At 40.0% G+C, this 5,431-nt stretch overlaps 1 non-coding gene across 1 annotated transcript; it reads right to left on the reverse strand.

Moving 5' to 3' along the window:
* Nucleotides 1-398: 398 nt before the first annotated feature.
* Nucleotides 399-502, reverse strand: LOC147497076 (small nucleolar RNA R71). The gene has a single exon (XR_015197214.1). It is a non-coding gene; the product is annotated as a small nucleolar RNA R71 (small nucleolar RNA).
* Between the last annotated feature and the right edge of the window lie 4,929 nt (nt 503-5,431).

Genomic DNA, 5,431 nt, shown 5'->3' on the forward strand with positions numbered 1-5,431 from the left:
TACTATTCCACCAACCACGGACATAATGGTGAAGAAAAGAGACTCCTCTCTCCGACTTTTACAAAGCCTTGAGCGATAGCCCTAAATCTTGCATCGTTCTAGCAGACCCAGTGGGGGATTTTCGAATTCCCCCAAATATATTTAATTTGTTACCCGTTTTCCATGGTTTAGACCATGAAAAACCTTACCAACACATGCGTAGGATTGAACAAGTCCTTACAACATTCCATCATCCTACGGTTGGTACGGAACAAATTAAACTGAGGGTATTTCTCTTCACCTTAGCTAATAAGGCAGCGTCTTGGTTAACTGCCCAAGCGCCTAACTCTGTGGACTCGTGGGCTAAACTTGTTCAACTGTTTATGGGACATTTTTACCCACCCCTAAAAACGGATGAGATGCTTTCTAAGATTCATTTTTTCCGACAAAATCCTCATGAATCGTTTTCTGAGGCTTGGAATCGTTTCATCGATCTGCTTATTGAGTGTCCACACCATAACTTAGCAAAAGACACGTTAGTTCGTGCCTTTTTCAAAGGACTTCAACATCACCATAAAGAAGTCCTTGACATAATGAATGGGGGTTGTTTCCTAAGTAAAGGAGCCTCAGAGGCTTACAAATTTTTAGAAGATCAAACTAAACGTAATAACAATTGGGGGTAGTGATGATATCCCCCGTATTTGTTAGTTCTTTTTCAACAGATTTAAGGCGCGCGGTATGTTTGAGATGAAACCCGATCTAGAACTTAAAAATTTAATCGAATCTCTAACTAAAAGGTTAAGGCTATTTCTATGCAACAAAAGCCTACCCCGTCATGAATGTTAACTCCAACCCATGTAATGTCTGTTTGAGTCCCCGAGCACCCGACTCCTATTGTCCTTTCGCCTATGAACAACAACAATTAGAGCAAGATAATGTGTACTCCATTAATAACTATCCTATTCCTAATGCCCCATGGAGACAACATCCCAACTTTAGTTGGCGAAACAATCAACAAGTTTCATCTCCGTGGTCTAATAACCGTAATGTTAGGCTTTAACAACTATAATCAAGCTCCACCTAGGCAAGGCCGGGGACTAAGTCAGGGAAATTATAATAATTATAACAACCAAGCTTAAACCACGACAAGGTTTAGCACAAGGTCGGGTAATTATAATAGTTATAATACCAATAGAGGTATCGTTTAAGGTTAACAATAGTAACAACCCACCCATAAATAATCAACGTGAGATAGTTCAGCCGCACCACTGCGGACTACTACACCATCACATCCGGATCGTATAGACGCGCCTTTATACAGGTTACCCAACAACTTTTCCAATCAATGACTCGGTCAAACCAACAGATCTTACAATCCATAAATCGGGGCATACAACGGTTAGCCCAAGAGAAAGCCCAACCAAAAGGCGGTTTCCGGGACAAGCGATACCCAACCCTAAAACAACAAACACGACCTTTGAGGTAAACGGTAATACTAGAACGAAACGACAATAGTAGGTGACTGAATGCCATCACCACTCTCCGATTCGGAAGAGTGGTTGATAACAAAGTAACTATGCCTATAGTTACCCCCATCAGTACTCCCTACACCAGATATCGAACTAGATACCGAAGTAGAAACTGAAGAGCCTACCACTGTAGAGGTACCAGTTAAACAACAAACTAAGAAACAGAAAGCCAAGGTAACACATCAAGTCGAGCCATACGCTAAATATAGAGCGAAACCACCATTCCCTCAGTTAAGTATCCTAAGGGTGTAGTAGGAAACGTGCTTGTTAAGGTTCAGGATTTTTACTATCCTACTGATTTTGTTATCCTCGATACAGAAGTTGCCAACGACTCTGTACCGATCATCTTAGGGCGCCCCTTCTTGGCAACTGCCAACGCACTTATAAATTGCCGCGATGGTAAGATGTCCTTATCTTTTGGCCATCTTACAGTTGAGGTAAATGTTTTTAAAATGATGAACCAATTACCAGATTCGTCTATAGATGGGGAGGTTAGCATGATCGAGAGTTTAGCTCAAGATTATTTTAACAACACGTTTCCCGAAAACAATATGTACAAATTCCTTTCTTTTGGAATTTCAGATTTTGTAAATGACTCCTACTTAAAGGAAGTCAACACCATCCTTGAGTCCACACCAATTGTAGACCCTTCGGTTGCTCCACATATTGAGTATGAAGACTTGCTACCTAAGCAAGTATTCATTATGCAAAATGAGGACCCCGACGAAACATCTATTGATTTTCCTTCCACCCCAGTGCTTAAACCTCTTCCCCCAGAGTTAAAATATATTCAACTTGATCCGGATGGTAGTCATCCGGTAATTATATCTTCTCTGTTATCTAAGAATGAAGAGACACGTTTAATCCGGGTGATTGGGGAACATCGGTCTGCGATTGGTTGGTCCCTAGCCGAGAATTGACCCTAATATTTGCACTCATCGTATCCATTTGGAGGATAACGCGAAGACTTCTCGCTGAACCTCGCCGCCGTTGAACCTTGAACCCCATGAAAGAGGTGGTTAGGGAAGAAGTCTTACGATTACTCGATCGCGGGTATCATATACCCAATCTCGATAGCGAATGGGTAAGCCCCATTCATGTAGTTCCTAAGAAATCGGGAGTTACCATGGTGCGTAACGAAAAAGGGTGACTATGTTGTCACACAAGGTCCTATGAAATGGAGGATCTGTATTGATTACTGACGCGTTTAAATGCTATGACACGAAATGATCACTTTCCTTTACCTTTTATAGATCAAATGCTCGAGCGCCTAGTCGGGTCATGTTTTTATTGTTTTACGGATGGCTACTCGGGCTATTTTCAGATTATTATTGATATTGATGACCAAGAAAAGACTACCTTCACATGTCCCTTTCGAGGCGTATGCCTATAAACGAATGCCTTTTGGCCTTTGTAATGCTCCCGGAACCTTCCAAATGTATGCTTCATATATTTAGTGACATGGTAGAAAGCTTTTTATGGAAGTTTTCATGGATGATTTTTCTATCTATGGAGACTCCTTCACAGACTGTTTGTCTAACCTGTCTAAGGTTTTGACACGGTGTGAAGAAAAGAGTCTCGTTTTAAACTGGGAAAAGTGTCATTTCATGGTGAAAAAAGGCATAGTACTAGGTCACATTGTATCTAGTGATGGCATCGAAGTAGATAAGGCCAAACTAGATAAGATAGCGACTCTACCTAAACCACGGACTGTCCGTGATATTAGAGCCTTTCTAGGCCATGCAGGTTTTTATAGGCGGTTTATTAAAGACTTCTCGAAAATAGCTAGGCCTTAACTAATCTACTTTTGAAAGATGCAATCTTTGATTTTAATTTTAATCAGACGCAGGCTTTTGAAACTTTAAAAGCCCCCTAACCTCTCGCACCAATTATACTGACCTCCGATTGGTCTAAACCTTTCGAACTTATGTGTGATGATGCTAGTGACTATGCAGGTTAGTGCGATCTTGGGACAAAAACTAGATAATAAGTCCACTTTGTTATTTATTATACTAGTAAAACCTTAAACGATGCTCAACGGAATTATTCAACTACAGAAAAAGAATTCTTAGTGTCATTTATGCTTTAGATAAGTTTAGATCCTTATTTGGTTGGTTCTAAAACTTTAGTTTACACGGACCATACAAATTTTAAGTACCTTCTTGCAAAGAAGGATGCTAAGTAGATTAATCCGTTGGATCCTTCTCCGGAAGAGTTCACATTAGAAATAAAAGGACAAAAGAGGGTCGAAAATGTAGTTGCCGACCACTTCTCTAGACTCACAAACGACGATCAGAGTGATTCTGAGTCCATACCGGACTCTTTTCCTGATGAGCATCTGTATGCGATTTTTTTTAGCACCATAGTATGCTGACATTGTAAATTATTTAGCGACTGATGTTATGCCTCATAATTGGTCAAGAAATGAACGTAAGAAGTTCTTGGCCAGAGTTAAGTTATACTACTGGGATGAGCCATACCTTTTTAAGTATTTATGCGGATCAGATTATTTGGTCGTTGTATTCCCGAGTGGGAATACAATGAAGTTCTATCGTTCTGCCATGACAAAGAGTGTGGTGGCCATTTTAGTGGGATGAAAATAGCCGCTAAAGTGCTTCAATGTGGATTTTATTGGCCTACCCTTTTTAAGGATGCCCAAGTGCATTGCAAGACGTGTATTCGTTGCCAACAACTTGGGCGAATCACGAAACATAATATGATGCCATTAAATCCAATTTTAATAGTAGAAATTTTTGACGTTTGGGGCATTGATTTCATGGGTTCTTTCCCTATTTCCCACGATTTCATTTATATTCTAGTTGCCGTGGACTACGTGTCTAAATGGATAGAGGCCCTGGCTTGCCGTAGCAATGACCATAAGACAGTTGTATTTTTTATTAAAGAATATATTTTCTGTCGGTTTGGCATTCCTAAAGCCATCATTAGTGATGGTGGAACACATTTTTGCAACAGAGTCGTTGCATCCCTAGTGAAAAAGTATGGAGTTACACACAAAGTAGCAACTCCTTATCATCCATAAACTAGCGGACAAGTAGAAGTTTCTAATAGGGAAATCAAAAAGATTTTAGAAACAACTGTAAACCCTGATAGGAAAGATCGGTCAAAGCGTCTATCGGATGCCTTATGGGCGATAGAACTGCTTTCAAAACTCCTATAGGTATGTCTCCCTTTAGACTTGTATTTGGGAAACCATGTCATTTGCCCGATTGAATTAGAGCACCGTGGCTCGTGGGCTATAAAAGCCTTAACTTCAATATTGATGAGGCGGTGTCAAACACAAGTTGCAACTGAATGAGCTTGAAGAAATGTGAAGCGATTCTTACGATCTCGCTGAAGGATTATAAAGCTAACATGAAGCGTGTTCATGATAAGCAAATCTTCTTAAAAAAGAGTTTGTGGTCGGTCAAAAGGTCTTGCTTTACAACTCCCGTCTACATATTTTCCCAGGAAAACTAAAAACCAGTTGGTCTGGCCCTTTTCTGGTTACTGAAGTCACCCCTTACGGGGCAATCACCTTGGTAAATCTAAATGACAACTGTACCTTTTAAGTTAATGGTCAACGGTTAAAACATTTTCACGAACTTTTGTCCCCTGATGTAGAGGAAGTCCTTTTACAGGACCCTGTCTATGAGGATTGACCTTTGTCATTGGTGTACTTCCTTTCACTTCCATATAGTGGTAAGTGCACCATTCAGGTAACCGGGCCCTCCCTATGGAGTGTGTGGTTGTAAGTGACGGATCCTAAGTCCACGGTTAACATAATTCACGTTTTCCACTTTTGCATGTTTTCTCGGTTTTTGAGTCATGTTCCTCTAAGGGGTAAATTATGTATTTAATGTTTTTCGTTTTTCTTATAATACACTAATAAAAAAATAAAATAAATAAAATAAATAGTAATAAAA

This window comes from Coptis chinensis, chromosome 5 (assembly GCF_015680905.1).
Source record: "Coptis chinensis isolate HL-2020 chromosome 5, ASM1568090v1, whole genome shotgun sequence".
Taxonomy (NCBI): Eukaryota; Viridiplantae; Streptophyta; class Magnoliopsida; order Ranunculales; family Ranunculaceae; genus Coptis; species Coptis chinensis.